General features: G+C 44.8%; 1 protein-coding gene across 1 annotated transcript in view; it reads left to right on the top strand.

Moving 5' to 3' along the window:
- The first annotated feature begins 1914 nt into the window (after window positions 1-1914).
- WIPF1 (WAS/WASL interacting protein family member 1) overlaps window positions 1915-17038 on the top strand; it is a 118686-nt gene continuing 103562 nt past the window's right edge. Inside the window, exon 1 of the mRNA XM_023185958.2 lies at window positions 1915-2059. The gene's annotated coding sequence lies outside the window, so the exon portion shown is untranslated. The remainder of the gene's footprint in view (window positions 2060-17038) is intronic.

The following is a 17038-nucleotide window of genomic DNA, read 5'->3' as shown; positions in this document are numbered from 1 at the left end:
TTGTCTTCATTTTATATAAAACATAATACATGCGTATTACCATAGAAAAGGTTTAAAAAGAAAGGCAAATAGTTAATGGACCTTAAAAAGATGGATGCATTTAGACAAAAATTTGCCAATGGGAAGAGTTTCCCATGTTACTAAATGTCTTTCCCAGAGGGGTCATTGTATCTGTTAAAAGCATATCAAGATACACGTGTGCACACTGGAGTGGTACAGAAGCAGAGAAAGCCAGGAGTTAAGGTCCCTTAGCACAATTCCGAAGTCCACCTATTTGTAACTGCCCAATGGGTTCATCTTGCCCACTGCCTAGACAGAGCCGATTTATCAGGACTGGGAAATTGCAATGGAGAAAGACGGGTTCACGCAGAGCCAGCTCTGCAGGACACCAGAGTTTTATTATTACTAAAATCAGTGTCCCTGAGCATTGGGGGATGAGTTTTTAAAGATAATTTGGCAGGTAGGGGCCTTGAGAAGTGGGGAGTGCTGATTGGCCAGGTTGGAGATGGAATCACAGGGAGTCAAAGTGAGTTTTTCTTGCTCTTTTCTGTTTCTGGGTAGAATACGAGAACTGGTTAAGCCAGATTACCCGTCTGGGTGGTGTCGTAGTGTGATCCACTGAGTTCAGGGTCTGCAAAATATCTCAAGCACAGATCTTAGGTTTTACAATAGTAATGTTATCCCCAGGAGCAATTTGGGGGAGGTTCAGACTCTTGGAGCCAGAGACAGCATGACCCCTAAACTGTAATTTCTAATCCTGCAAAGGCAGACTGGTCCCCAGGCAAGAAAGGGATCTTTTTGGGAAAGGGCTATTATCAATTTTGTTTTAGAGTCAAATCAAAAACTGAATTCTTTCCTAACGGCTACACCCAGGAGTGAACAAGGACACTTTAAAGGTTAGAAGCAAGATAGAGTCCGTTGTACATATGATTTCTTTCACTGTCACAATTTCCTCAGTTATAATTTTGCAAAGGTGGTTTTATATTCTCACCTTTCTGCTTTTATTCAAAGGGATACACAGCCTTTATATTTTAACAATATGATCCAATGGTTATTACACTGAGCAGAACTTTTTGTTGTTATTCCTTTCAAATGCACACTCTCAGTAGCTATATTGTCTTAGTGAGTGAATGTTAACTTTTCTTTGGGGCCTGGAGGTGGCAGCTCTCAGAGCTGGTCAGAACCCCCTGATGAGCAGGAGTTAGCTCGGGCAATGGAGTAGAGCTTCAGTTTTCTCCACGTTTGCTGTGGATCCTACCGTATTTAAGGATGTGGGTGGCTGATGATAAATCCATCCCCACTGGCAGTAAAACGATTCAATTCCACCTGACTGGTGAGGAGAGGCGGCATCTTTCCCAGCACGCTGTTCCCACACAGTGGACAGGAGTCGATGCGTGTGGACCTTGGGCCTCTGTGGGGTTCACCCAAATTTCAAATCCATTTTTTAAAATGAATTTGAATTTCAGATATATTAAAGTTGGACCCTCTTTATTTGAGAGCAGACGGGAAAGCGTGGGAAAAGGCGTTCCTTCCCGCTCGAGAGAGGGGACGCCCCCACCCGATCCCCCTGCCAGCTGCCGCAAGAAGGTGGAGAGGATTCAAGAGTTGGGGGAAAAGGCCCTGGGCTAGACTCCCCTTACAGTTCCCGCTCCTCTGCAAACTCCTGTCCCGGGCGCCCTGGCCTCGGTCCCCTCGCCGCGCAGGGGAGCGGGACGGAGGAAACTGCGAACTCCAGCCCCGACCATCCGCCCCGCCGCGGTCCTCTGCGGGAAACTGCGGGCGCGGAGCCCCATTGCCGGCGGGGCAGGCGGGCGCGCGGAGGGCAGGGCGCGGGCCGGCGGGGCCTCGCGGCGCGTCCACATGTGGCGGGGCGGCGGGGGGGCCGCGGCGCCGAGAGGGAGGGCCCACATCTCGGCGAAGTTCCCGGATGGTCGCAGCCTCCGGGCGCTGAGCGCTTTTCCTGCCCGCCCGGCTCAGCCCTTCGGACCCCGGGAGAAGTTTCCCAGAAAAAATGCCCAGCGCGGCGCGGGGCTGTGGAGTCGTCCGGAGCCGCCGCGCGGTAAGGGACGTGTCGCCTCTGGCGCGATCCGGGTTCCGGGCTCCCGGGCGCGGGGGGGGGAACCCCGGGAGGGGCTGGGCTCGACGGCGGGGCTTGGAAGCGCCGCTTGGCACCGGTGACGCGGGTGGGGCGACTGGGGACGTCGAGGCCGCGTCCCCTGCGAACTGTGGACGCGGGCGCGCGGAGGCCTGCGACCCGCGCGTCCTGCTCCCCGCTGATGGCCAGGGGAGGAAGCGGCGGTGGACGGCCGGGGGTCCCGCGCCTAGGGCTGGGCTCACCGCTGGGCTCCACGGACCCGGGCCGCCCCATGGGGCTCGGGACCCACGATCTCCGTAGGTCTCGAGCAGGGGCTTCGCGGCGATGCCCTGCGGCCACACCTACATCCCAGCTAGGACGGAGGGGGACGTTCGGGCATCCCCCGGGGCCGGCTCAAGCTCTGGCACCGCCCGCCTGCCTCTGTGGGAACCGTGCCCCTCCCGCGCTCCAGCCCGCCTCCCTCCCGGCACTCCCGGGCGGCCAGCTCGCTCCAGGTCGGCTTAGACCTTGGAGACACTTCCAGTCCCCGTCAGTGCTTTTCGCCCGGAGTGGGGACGGGGCTTGGGGGAGTGCTTCCCTCCAACTCTCCAGACAGCTTCACTTCAGTCTCGCGTCCCCTACCTTTTTCTACTATGCACACTTTTCTTTTTAAAGAAAGAACTGTTAGCGTTGCGAGTGTAAGGGAAAGCAGCTGACCCAGTCGCTGTGAGCCTTTGTTAATCGCAAAGAGCTCTAAATCAGACCACTGGTGGTTGGTTAGACTTTGAGCTCTTCGCGATTAACAAAGGGTGTGGCTGTGTGAGGAACTGAGCCTGGCGAGGTCTTCTGGTCCTACTTAAATCCCGATGGAATATTCCTTCTTCAGCCACGGGCTCCTGGCCTTATTGAGTTCTCTGGGAAGCTCTCAAGTTGGCTCAGTGACCAAGTGGACTTGGTCCCTTTTACTGAAAAGCGTGTGTCCATCCTGCCCGCTGGATCTTCTCTGGACCCCACCCTACTCCCATTCCTCCATCCCTGGCTGCGTGTAGCCCCAGACTCCAGTCGGGTGCAGCCGCAGAGCCCGGGAACAGATTCCACGCTGGGTGGGTTTTCTTTTGCCAGCTTCCCAAAGCAATGTCAAAACAATACTGTAGCTGGATTTTCAGTCGTTGGTAGATTTTTCCATCTTCAAAAATGCTTATTTTTGTAATGGATAAAATAACTCCAAGAAATGTTCTACCACAGTTTGTAAATCACCTTTTAAGTTCTTGAGGTGAGAAAACCCTTGATAGGGTATCAGCACTCTGCCTATTAATCCCTTTCCACTGCACACAACACTGCCTTCTACTGTGACTGTGTATGTCTACCTGCCTGTCAGCCCTACAAGGCTGAGTTTCTCAGGAACCTGGAGGTGCTATAGTCTGCATATCCCCAGCCACTCGTGAGAGCCCATTACCTGTTGAATGGAAATGTTCAAACTAAACTCTGCAGATGTTATGAAACCAGTTCAGAAATATTGTCTTCCTCCCTGGGACTTACCCAACCCCTGCCATAACTTTGGCTGCATGAAAACACATCAACTCTTTAAGGTTGTGTGACGTAGTGCAAAGAGAATTGTAAGCAAGGTAAGATCAAATTCTGGGATATTTAAAGAGAATGAGATTATTTCTACCTGGGGGGATTCATGCCTCCTTCTGTTTTGTTCATTTTACAGATTGTGGTGTGTTCAGCCACTTTCTGGTGCCCTTAGGCATATCATTGCAGTTTGAGTCTCACTTGTCTCATCCAAGAAATGGGCTTGATAATCTTTGCTCTACATCCACTACAGGGTATGAGGATCGAGTAGGATAATGGGGTGTGAAGGAAGCAGCAAAAAGCAGTATTATGCAAGGGCCATCCAGATACCATGCGGTGTGTAGCACTAAGACACGAAAGCTATAATGAGCAGAAAGGTGGGTGATGAAGAGAGGGTAGTATGCCCTGACCTTGTACATTTACTGTCTCAGGTGCTGTGACCAGACATGAGACCCTTTTAGCAGACAGTATTCATTACTGGGTCTGTATCATTGTCTTTGCTATTTCAAGGTATTCCTAACTGTGGTTGTAATTTTAGGAACATAGGTGATTTCCACAACACATACTGAGAGAATAAATGAAACAAAAGTGCCTTTTATTTGTTGCTGTAACCCCTTTACTTTTAAGCATCTGATATTTGGCATTTTACCTCCCAGGGCTGTGGTCTTCCTGAAGCCTTCCCTTCAGTGTGGTCTACTGAATTCTTAATGGTTTCCACACAGAGCTCTCTCTGCTGCTGTCTCCCAGCAATCCACAATTATACCATGGTTCTTGAAGGCTTGGTAGGCTTGTTTATCCCTTGTGGCTAGCAGGGACCCACATCGAATCAGGTCACAGTTGGAATCAAGCCAGATACTCATTGAGCATTGTGGTTCCCTGCTAGAGGTTGTAGTTATACTCTGTGCTAGGTAACGGCAGAAAGGAATATGTAGCTCAGAAAGAGACGAAGTCTGCGCCTGAATGCTTACTTTCTGGTAGAGATGAGACACGATTTCAAACAGCAGGTATGCAGGCAGAATTTGGTAAATAAGGTGAAAAAGGTACAGACCAAATACAGGGAATTCAGAGGAGTCCAGCTGGATGGAGGCAGTCCTTCATTCCTTTGTCCACTTAACAAATATTTGTTTACTGTGTGTTTACTGTGTGCCAGGCATCGGAAGACTAATAAGCACGTTCACATAATGTGCCACCATCTCTGCTCCAATTGAGGAATAGTTTAGGCTTCACCTCCCTGTGACAGATGAGTACTTCCTCACTCAGCTCTAACTTTTGTTTGCTAGGGTGGACATTTGTCATTTGTTCCTCACTCTGTAGGTATTATGGTCAGGTCAAAATGACTCAAGTCTGTCCCTTGTATAGTTTTGAGTAATGAAAACTCCAGGTGTACTAAAGCCCCCAGAATATCTTCAGTTAGTTGAGTGATGCTATTCTGCTTAATACGCTAGTGTGCGAATCCTTAGCCATGGGTGTGACAAGAAGCTTATAAAGGTGTGATTCTATAAGTCTGTGGTACATGTTCTCACTCATAGGTGGGAATTGAACAATGAGAACACTTGGACACAGTTTGGGGAACATCACACAGTGGGGCCTGTCGTGGGGTGTGGGGAGGGGGGAGGGATAGCATTAGGAGATATACTTAATGTAAATGACAAATTGATGGGTGCAGCACACCAACATGGCAGATGTATACATATGTAACAAACCTGCATGTTGTGCACATGTACCCTAGAACTTAAAGTATAATAATAAAAGAAAAAGAAAAAAAAAAGAACCTAGTAAAATCACACACACACGCACACACATACACAAATAAGTCTGCGGTAAGGCCCAGGAATCCGTTTTTTGAAAGCTTCCCCAGGTGATATTGATGTGCTACTGGAGGGCAGAGTTTCCTAATGGGTAAAGCATGGGCCAGTCCCGACACTGTCTTTTACAAATTCTTTCTATCTTCACTTTTTTTTTTTTTTTTTTTTTGAGACAAATTCTTGCTCTGTCGCCCAGGCTGGAGTGCAGTGGTGTGATCTTGGCTCACTGCAACCTTTTACTTCCATGTTCAAGTGATTCTTCTGCTTCAGCCTTCCGAGTATTCGGGATTACAGGAGTGCGCCACCACCCCCGGCTAATTTTTGTATTTTTAGTAGAGATGGTGTTTCACCATGTTGGTCAGGCTGGTCTCAAACTCCAGACCTCATGATCGGACCACCTTGGACTCCCAAAGTGCTGGGATTACAGCCATGAGCCACCGCGCCTGGCCCTGTATCTTCAATTTTGAATTGAGAGTAACAATGCTTCCGTAAAAGGATTGTTCTAAGGGTCAGATGAGGTGATGCATGTGAATTACTTAGCAGATTGTCTGGGACAGTGTCACTGCTCAGTACTTGTGGGCTATTGTTATTATTAGCATTAGCATTACTTTTATCAGTGTTAGCCTGAACAAAATACTGTTGGTATTCCTTTCTCCGTAGGTAAATACCAAAAAAGCCTAAACACAGGAACTACTTTTGGTGTAAATTAACATAGAACAATAACCCCTTAGCTGTCTGTAGTTTACCAAGTGTTTCATGTCAGTCATCTCATATATTACCAGCCCCCAAGGAGAGATCTCACTGAAAAGAATCTTAGTATTGAAGGGCTGCCAGCCTGCAGTTTCTGCTTACCCAGTAAAACCTACTCTGTTGAGGTTGTCCGGACAGATAAAGGATGAGGAAGCAAAAACAGGACGTCACTTTCCTGGTCCTTTGACACTGGGAAATACCAGGTTAACGTGTTGTGGCAGTCACACAGTGGCCGTCATCAGTGTAGAGGTGACAGTGGATTAGATTGCATGAGATGCCTGATGTAAAACACCTAATAACACTTGGCCCCAGGCCAAGCTGCTTTGGTAACAACTACAGCACCCTAGCCATGGGGTGAGAGTACCACTGCTTCTTCTTGTGGCCGGGGATCAGAAACTTTTGAGTCCTAGGAAGCATGCTCAGCATTACAGAGACCACAGGTCACAAATATTGGTTGAGAAGTCAAAAATAATAGACTATGCTAATAGTCAATAAAATAAAAATTTAGCTAAACAGGAGATACAATTAGCTACAATTTTTGATAAACAGGGTTCACATTGAAGGAACATGTTGCTATGTAACATTTTAGCATTGCTTACTATGAGTATATGTATTTTTCTTATAATAATAATATTACATCTTTCCAGCATAACTAAATTTCTTCTTTTAATTTCCTTTTCTCTCTCTATTATATTAAGTAAAGGAAATTCTTCAAAACTTTCTATGATCTGGCCCAAACATTTGAAATTATCTTCCTTTCCTTTCTTTCTTCCTTTTATTCTCTCTCCCTCTTTCCCTTTCTTTAATATTATCACTTACTATAAGTTATTTGAGTCATTTGATGTTCACTTACCCTGAGAGGTAAGTTCTGTTTGTTTATGTGGAACCTGAGGCTTAGAGAAATTAGGTAATTTGCCCAAGATCCCACAGTTAGTGACAGAACTATTATTCAAACGTGGAATAGTCTGATTCCAAGTATCGCACCTTTAACCTTGAATTTCACCATCAGCCTTATTATGCACTACTTTTCATGTACTGGGTTCCAGCTAAACTGCACTTTCCTGTCTTATGCTGTTGCATTGCCCCTTCTCTTCATTTGCATGTTGAAGCCTATAAGAATCTTCAGATTGGTCATGATTACTTGCTGAAAAGTCAAAATGGTAGACTTTGCTAATACTCAGTGAAAGAAGAATGTTGCTAAAATTAACGGGAGATACAATTACCTACAAATTTCACTAGTTTAGGAGCTTCGATACGCATGGTTCACGTTGTAAGAACATGCTTCTTAACAAGAGCCAAAATGTTCTCTTCTCCATTTGCTGATTCTGCCTTCTCTTAGTTTCCATCGCCATTGTTGTGGGCTTCACCTGTGGCTTGAAATTCACCCTGTCTTGTATTGCAGTCACTTGCAGGCATCTCCCTTGTTAGATTGTAAGCTCTTTCAAGACAATCACTTTTTAAAAAATCCTTTTTGTATTTTCTCAAAACAGTAGATTATTGTATAGTAGGTTGTCAATGTTTGTTAAAGGATGGTTTATTTCTTCCACTCTGTAAGATTTGAGTGGATTTTTCATGAAAGCCAAACAGATCTTTGTTTTGCAAAAGGGTATCTGGTTTCTGAAGATGCTAGGAAACAAATTTGATCCTAAGAGTGGTCCTTCATGGTAAGTGATATATATAAGATGACTTTTTTTTTTTTTTTAGACAGGTTCTCACTCTGTCACCTAGTCTGGAGTACCGTGGTGCCATCAGTTTGCTGCAGCTTTGACTTCCCAGGCCCAAATGATCCTCCTATGTTAGCCTCCCAAGTAAGCTGGGATTATGGTGTGCACCACCATGCCTTGTTTTGTTTTGTTTTTTGTGGAGATGGGGTCTCCCTTTGGTCTCGAATTCCTGGACTCAAGCGATCCTCTCGCCTCACCTCCCAAAGGGCTGAGATTACAGGTGTGAGCCATCATGCCTGGCCACAGTGTGACATTTTAAAATTCGTATACATAGTTAGCTTTTTATGTCTTCAAAATTAAAAAAATAACCATGATTCTTATAATTAAGAAGTGGGAGGTTTGGTTCTTGTGGGGAAAGTAGAAGTTATTATTGTAGAACCTAAGAAGTGTTATTTCCTGGTCTAATACCTATATCTGGTTCACTTCCACATAAATGAAGTTGGAACTCTTTTGCCCAGTAGTTTTGCATCCCTTGCTTTGGCTGAGAAGAGGATAAAACCTAGAAAGAAGTCTAAGCAAGACCGGGTGTGGTGGCTCACTCCTGTAACCCCAGCACTTTGGGAGGCCAAGGTGAGAGAATGACTCGAGCCCAGGAGTTCAAGAACAGCCTGGGCAGTATGGCAAAACCCTGTCTGTACACAAAATACAAAAAGTAGCTGGACGTCGTGGTGCACGCTTGTAGTCCCAGCTACTCGGGAGACTGAGGTGGATCCCTCAAGCCTAGAGAAGTAGAACCATGATTACACCACTGCACTCCATCCAGGGCAACAGAGTGCGACCCTGTCAAAAGAAAAGAGAAAGGAAAAGGAAGGGGAACAAGGAAAGGAAGAAAGGAAGGGAGGGAGGGAAGGAAGAAGGGAAATATCAAACTGTATCCCATAAATATGTACAATTATTATATGTTCCTTAAAAATAATAAAGGCAGCCAGGTGCTATGGCTCATGGCTCATGCCTATAATCCCAGCACTTCAGAAGACTGAGAATTGCTTGAGCCCAGGAGTTTGAGACTAGCCTGGGCAACATAGTGGGACCCAATCTCTACAAAAAATACCAAAAAAAAAAAAAAAAAAAAGCCAGGCATTGTGGTATGTGCCTGTAGCCCAGCTACTCAGGAGGCTGAGATGGGAGGATCACTTGTGCCTGGGAGGTTGAGGCCACAAGTGAGCCATGATCATGACACTGCACTCTAGCCTGGGTGATACAGTGAGACTCTGTCTCTAAAATAAAATAAAATAAAAGCAAACAGAAACAAGAAAAAAAGAGAAAGAAATTAGGTAACATCTCTTCCCCATGCCTTCATGCCCTTCTTCCCAAGTCTTAAGGCCCGCCCTCCCACTCCTCCCCTCACATCCCCACTTCCCCCACATACAGAGGAAACAAACAAAAACAACATATTGTCTCTTAGAACCTGGAAAAGGTTTTTGTTAACCACAAGTCCAGATGCTCAGTATGTGTAATTTGTAGTCATTGCTTCTATGTTTTTGCTGAAAATGTGACTCATTATCACTCTTTAAAAATTACATTGTACTGTTGACCAAGCATGGTGGCTCACACCTGTAATCCCAGCACTTTGAGAACCTGAGGCAGAAGGATCACTTGAACCCAGGAGGTCAAGACCAGCTTGGGCAACATAGCAGACTCTGTCTCTACGAAAAATGAAAGTTAGAAAATTAGCCAGGCATGGTACCATATGCCTGTAGTCCTTGCTACTTGGGAAGCTGAGGCAGGAGGATCACTTGAGCCCAGGAGTTTAAGATTACAGTAAGCTATGATCATGCCACTGCACTCCAGCATGGGTGACAGAGCGAGACCTGTCTCTAAAAAAAAAGAAGTAGATAAAAATAAAAATTATATTGTAGTTGTAAATTTGTTCAGATTACAAAAGTATATGTACTTGCTATAAAGAAGACAAGTAAAATGGAAATATGTAAAGAAAAGTCAATAAATTTTCTCCTATCTCCCTTAAATTCTAACCCTTTGAAGTGATCAATATTATCAATTCCTGAACTTTCTCCATGCTTACATAACTATGTATAAGTATATATGCACATATATAGCTTTTTCTCCTAAAATAGAATTATATTACATATTAGTACATTATGCCACAATTGTGTTTAATATAATAAAGCATCATGGACATTCTCTCCAGAATAAAAAACTCACTTATAGCATGGCTGCTTAATATTCCACAATTTAACTATTCATATTGTTTCAAGTTTTCTTCTACTACAACAGTTCTTGGAACATCCGTGTGTGTGTGTGTGTGTATTTGAACCTGCCAACTTACAGAAGCTTTTTTATTTCTGTCTGTCAGAGTCTCTTAAAGTAATATTACTTTCCAAAAGCTGTAGTAATTCACAGTCTCACTGACACTATTTGAAAATATGTTTCCCCGTAACTTTGCCAGCATAATTCATTTTAGAAGTATAACTTATAATCCTTTTCTTTGATGTTTTGTTTCAAGTTTTCTTTAGGGAGCATTTGTCACTATCTCTACATTTTAAAAATTCACTTATTTGATTTATTCATGCCTGTCTTTTCCTTAATTTTCTAATTTCTTAATCATAATGCATATGATTTGTCTTCTAGAACTGAAAAAGAAAAGTTCATGGCTAGACTTACAGAGCTTAATTGTTCTGTGTTGAAATAAAACAAAACACTTGATTTCTGTTTATAGTAAAGTAAATGTAGACCTTTCAGTTCCAATTTTCCTCTTCTAAAAGTACTTTATTTAAGAAATTGTCTCAGGAAATATAAATGTTTTAATGCGAAAAACAGAAACTTACAAAATACAAAGATGGGAAATTTTAAAGGAGTTTTAAGACTGCAAAGCTGAGTTTCTCTCTTGAATCCAAAAATCTGAAGACAAAGTTTCTTTGAGACCATTAGTTATAAGTTGTGCTGAATTACATAAAGAGGAAAAAGTGAATCATAGCAGATAGGAATTTAAACCTGGACTGTTGTTGAAAGTCCTTGCGCTCATTGCTCCTGCTTGTTTTTCTGGGAGGTGAGTTTAGATTCTGCTTCTCATGTCCTTGCCGTTGCTGAGCTCATTATAAAATTATTTGTATATAACTCCAGCAGTACATTGGTTAATCAGAAACAGCTGTACAACTGGATTCATTTATAGGAACGGAATAACTAAATCAATCAGCAAAATTTCTTGTATTTGGGTAGGTTGGGCCAACATTGTGCAGCCCAGAATAATAGTGCTTTGTAACTAACCTGACACAGATGTCAGAAAGATTGCATTTGGGCAACAGAAGTTGGCACTGAAAATTAAGAAACCCTGTGAATCCTTGATGTCTGCCATAATAAAGTGTTACTCTTTTTTGTTGTTGTTGTTAGTGTTTTCAAACTTAGGAAGATTCACAGAAGGAAGTCCTGTTTTAAAAAGAACGTATCAGAGTTTTACTCTCCAAGGGCTGAGTCCTTTGAATGAGGGTGAATTGTCCAGATCAATGTCCCCTGAAAGATAAGTGTGTACATTCTGCCAAACGTCCAGGATCGAAACAAGCCGAGGGCCCCATGCTGGGAAGAACGCCACAGACCAGGCAGGCAAACGGATGTCTCTGACTAGAGGGAGCCGTGCCGAATCAGGGAGAAAATAGAAGTTCCCAAGCAAGTCTGAGGCTGAAGTTCTGACACAACATGGTCAGAGGAGTTCCTTAAGATAATGTGTCCTTATGCAGAAACCAGAGGTTCATGGGGGCTGAATGAGTTTACGGAATGAAGCCCTGTGTGTATAGCTCTAAGCAGGCAGTGTTATGGAGACTTCAGTATGATGCGACAGGAGGTCTGATGAGAAAAGGAAAATCTCTAAACCCTGAGTCCCCATATGGGACCCAATCCTAAGGGACCCTGAACTCTCCACCACTTGAAAATACAGGTGGATTAACTTCAAGGCCAGAAATCTGCCTGCCTCAACTAGCAGGTCCAAGTGCCTGGCTTGCTGTGAAGTGGAGCTAACCTTGGTAGGGAGCTGCATTACATTTTAGCCAGTGAGGGGCATAGAGAGGAACCAGGGCCAGTTGGCACCTTTTCTCTTGCTGCATACCATGGTTTTGGCACTGGAATATGTAAAAACTTGCATCTTTTTGAGGCCCCCATATGCTGATGCCTGAAGGCCGATGTCCTCTTGCCCACCTTCACGCTGTCCCTAGTTTGGGATGCTCATCAATCCTAAGAGACAGTGAAACCATCTTAAAAAATTAAGTTACTTTCAGGTTAAGACCTGATATTGACCAGTTCGTTTACTGGATTTCTTGTGCATTACGTCATCTGTTAAGGCAGAAAGGTAACATGAAAAGGGCAGTAAACGAGGAGTTCACTAGTTGTAGTCTAATCCCAGCTTTGTTGCCTAGTAGTCAGATGGTCTTGACAACAACACTATGCAGAAGTAGAGTAGAGAATCTACAGGAACAGGGAGAAGATGGAGGCCAGCGTGTCTGTGATGCCTCTGATGGGACACACCATCCTAACAATGCAGTCAACGTTGTAACTTGTCATTCAGAGGTCTGAAGAGCCGGAGCCTGATATTTTACCATGCCTGTTTTTGACTAAGTATTTAATAAGGGAAAGACATATATATCCATCACATTTCTCATTTAGCTAAAATACTGTATGTGTAATATATAAAGATCAATTTATGTTTTAGCGAACTCATGGAGTTCTTCGTTTATACTTGAATCTCATCGTACACTTGCTAAAGAAGGAATATTAGCTGAAACACTGAATTCTTTCTTTGCACCAAGGTTGTTTTTTGTAACTGTATTTGTGGAAATGGGATTTGAGGCAGATGCTGTCCAGGTACACTGGGTAGATTTTATTTACTTCCAATAAAAATCACATTACGTCACTATATGTAAGCACACATTTATAGTCATTGTTATTCTGTATTAGTGCATAACCTAGCAACCAGCTGTCCTCACCATCTATCACACACAGTTGCATCTGCACACATGTACACATACGTGATTGACTTACCCCTTTTAAGGAGCACTTCAGATATAACCAGGAAGCACCAATTCCAGACTTCCTTGGAAAAGTCAATATATTGCTGTCCATTTTATGTGTCAGTATGTGTCAGCCTTTGTAGCTTCATAGAAGGCAGAGGTCATCACTCACTAATGAATACTGTGTACAGTCTCAGACAAAATACCCGGTGCCTAACCAGGTGACTGTAAGTGCATTGGAGGGCATTCACTATGATGGCAGTGATTCCTGAGAGTGGGTACAAATACTTAATGTGGGGCATTGCCATTGAGAATTCTGACCTGACTGTTGGTGGCTGTGGCCATTGCTGGTTGAGCCTCCTGTTTGTAATTCTCAGCCCTGGTCTAAGGAACAAATGCATTGCTGTTTTGGCTCAGCAGCAGACCATGCTAGATGGCAGCCAGCCAGCAGGAACTGTGCACTGCTCTTGCTCCTCAAGATTAGTGCTAATATTACAGGCCTCTATTTATGCATGGCAAGATCCTGGACCAACACAATGGTCAATGGTTCCCCTGTGGACTTTCTTCCTTGCAGAGAGGTTAGACCAACTTGTCTACCTGGGAAGCTGAACTTTAGGACAAGTGCCGTGAACAACCCAGTTACCCTTTGTAGATAGGGTTGTAACAAGGGTTTTCTGAATTCTAACTTAGATGCCCAACAGAGCATAGCAGAATCCTAATAGAAACTTTCCCTGTGCTCTCTGTCAGCTCTGGTCCTAGGAACACAGATGGGGAGAGGAAAAGGGAGGAGGTTTCAGGTGATGGGGGAGGGTGCAGAGGCCAGCAGTGAAATAAAAAAAAGAATCTGGTGGTTCTGAGCTGCCGGGAGAGACCCTATCAGTGGGATGGGGGGCAGGGAGTGAAGAGCCAGGGATCCTAATCTTCCTCTGTGAGGCTGCTGGGTTGGACTCCTGGCGGTGCTGGGAACTCAGGGAGCTGGACTAAGCTGGGGTCTGCCTTTAGGAAAACCCATTAGGAAACAGAAATTAGAGGAGGTCCATCTCAGGCTTACTCTTGCAAGAGTGCCCTCCCCTGCTCACCCTGAAAACTCCTTATCATGTCTTACATCTTAGTTCATGTCACCTTTTTTGAAACCCTTCCACGCTCCTCTCCAGCATAACAGTTCATTTCTTTTTAAAATTATTTTTAAATCGTACTTGTTTTTGGAGTAGTGTTTCATGCTGTCACGCAGGCTGGAGTGCAGGGGCACAATCATAACTCATTGTAGCCTCAAACTCTTGGGCTCAAATGATTTTCCTGCCTCAGCTTCCTGAGTAGCTGGGACTGCAGGCACTCACCACCATGCTTGGCTAACATTTTTTCACTTTTGTAGAGACGGAGTATTGCTCTGTTGGCCAGGCTGGTCATGAACACCTGGCATCAAGCAGTCTTCAGCCTCCCCAGTAGCTGGGACTACAGGTGTGAGCCCCTGCGTCCAGCTCCGACAGTTAATTTCTTTAATGGTGTGTTGAGTATCTATCTCCCCATTAAATTGTGAACTGCTTGATAGCAGAGAATTGCAGCAGTTTACCCTCTTTATTGCCAGTGACAAGTGTAATGCGTGGCATATACCTGGTGCCTAATAAATACCAGCTCAATGAAATCTTGTGTCCTTCTAGAGCAGTTATCTCAGTTTAGTGTTAATGGTATATTAACTAAGAATTCTGGAACACTGAAATGTTAGAAACTATTGACCACAATTAAACAGGTCTAGAAATGGAGCACTTCTTCACTTATATTGGAGACCAATTTGGTAAATTAATTATGAAAGTAATTTATCAAAATTTTACTTATTTCTCAAGAATGCATGGAAACCTAAGGCGTCTTCATCTGGATTCACTGTCTGGGTGCTGTTTCCTAATTTCTTGCGTGCATGGGTACCACTCAGCAGTACGTTGCCATGGCCACAGAAGTCAGGGATGAATTATTCCTATTTAGATGACCAGTAATCATTTGTGGAGAAGTAATGATAAAATAACATTGTTTAGTATTTACCAGGTAGAATTCTAAATGCTCTGAATGAACTCATTGAACCCATGGAACCACCCTGTAAGGCAGGCACCATTATTGTTTCCATTTACAGGTGAGGAAGTTGAGGGTAATCAGCTGGCCCAGTCTCACACAGCTAACCTGGCAGGGTCAAGATTCAGTCAAGGCAGTGTGGCTTCAGCCCACTCTGAACCATGAGGCCCTCCTGCCTCTTTGGTCAAGGATATTAAGTTAAAAGGACCTAGGTGGCCCCAGCTTTGTTCCGGCAGCTGACTGACCACTGACCCAGTGTTGTTCATGTCCCTCTGTTTTTTGCATGCGTGTTTCTGGGTTAGGGCCACCAACCCGCTGTGGAAAGGGCAGCAAGAAGCAGTGAAGGCAGACTGCTGGTCCACCCCTCAGCTCTTTGTGTGGGGTTTTGGGTCCAGCATTAACTTTGCTCTGAATCATCCACACTGCCCTGATACCCATCATAGACATACATTCTAAATGTCCCCTAAGACTTCAGTGGTCTTTAATGCGCAGGAAAATCTTCCTAGAGTGTCACAAATGCTGCCTAAAACTGGTGGCACTGACTAGTGTCACATTATGTTATCAAGAATAATAATAAGTCACATTCACCTGGTAGAGAAGGAATATAATACTCAACTGAAAAATGCACACCCTTTTTTCTTTTAACAAAAAAAAAAAAGGAAAAAAAAAAAAAAAGTCACATCCCAGAGCGTTAGAGCAGGGAAGCAAAGTGAAGATCATTTTGCCCAACCTTGCTTTTCGCAGGTAAAGAGACAGAGCCCCCGAGAAGTCAGGTGGCTTCTACCAAGGCTAATGGCCAGTTGGTAGCAGAGATGAGATAAGAATGCAGACCAGCTGGGTTCCAGTTTGGTTCTCTTCTCCCACCTGAGATTGCATAAAATGTTCCATAGATGATTTTCTTATTAAATTACAGGCAAAACATAGAACAATTTGTGTCTTTGTTGGGCAGGACCAACGTTAACAGTGCCTTAAAGAGGTGAGAGATGCAGCTGGAAACCTTTCAGGTACAAAATGCAACAAGACGGAGGGCTGGGGAGGGTGCTTTGCAAGGTGGTATTCAAAGGGCAGCTGTCCCGTAGAGTTTGCACTGCACAGCCCCTGCCTTCTGAACAGTCCCAGGTGAAAAAGCAGATACCTGTCTCCGGTAACTTCTGGCTCAAGTAGTTTTGGGGGTGAGAGAATCAAACTAGCTGAGTTTATAGCAGAGTTCAGCAGGAGGAGGGCAGGAAGAGGAGGGAAATGGCTACTTCCTTTCCATAGAGAAAAATGTATCTCAAAACCTGCTGGGGAGAGCAATTGTTAGGCAACTTAGCCTCAGCCTGGAGGCCAGCAAGCTGCGGGGCTCTTGCTAGGCTGCTGGGAGGAAGAGCTTTAAGCCTCTCCCAGAAAGGCTGAGGCAGCCTGCAGAGGCCTCTCCTCCTGGTGCTCTGCATCACCAGCAACCTGGGCAGGATTTGCTGCTCCTGGGATCAGAGCCACAGGTTGACCACAGGTTACCTTTGTACCTGCAAAACAATGACCAGGGATCCTCACACGCACGATAGGTCAGCTCTTTATCAGATAGCGACAGAAACCTAGGGCTGGAAGGGGTCCAGAGCTGTGTTCCCACCTCTGAGTTAGATGCTTCAAAACAGCCCAGGAACGGGGGTGGAGGTGGGAAGGGTTATAAAGTGTCGTTGGCCTGGGACTGATTTCAGCCCGGATCTTGCATGATCCCACCCACAGGAAGAGCATTTTGGGAGAATTGAAACTGTAAGGTCAGAGAAAAAACTTGAGGGGAATTCTTTACAACTCCTGCGGAGACCGTGACCAGTCCCAGAAAGAGTGTGCCATACTCGGTACACTGTTCGAGGGTGGGAAATGCTTTATTCCTTCCCTCCCTTCGGGCTTCGCTCACTGTCGGCTCCAGTGGTGAGCTCTGTGCTGGCAGTTTATCTGGTCTTCTTTTCAAGTCCAGAGAAGGACAAAATAAAAAGCTTAGAGGAGCAGAAGCTAAAACAAAACCAACTGCATTCTTAAACCCGATCTGATACAGCAAGGTTTTCAGGGAGTGCAGCTGCTCACAAGCCCATGAGGCCCTTCCGTCCTCAAATC

The sequence above is a fragment of the Piliocolobus tephrosceles genome, chromosome 11, assembly GCF_002776525.5.
Source record: "Piliocolobus tephrosceles isolate RC106 chromosome 11, ASM277652v3, whole genome shotgun sequence".
Taxonomy (NCBI): domain Eukaryota; kingdom Metazoa; phylum Chordata; class Mammalia; order Primates; family Cercopithecidae; genus Piliocolobus; species Piliocolobus tephrosceles.
Note: the sequence above shows the minus strand (reverse complement) of the source record. Positions and strands in the feature narration are given on the sequence as shown.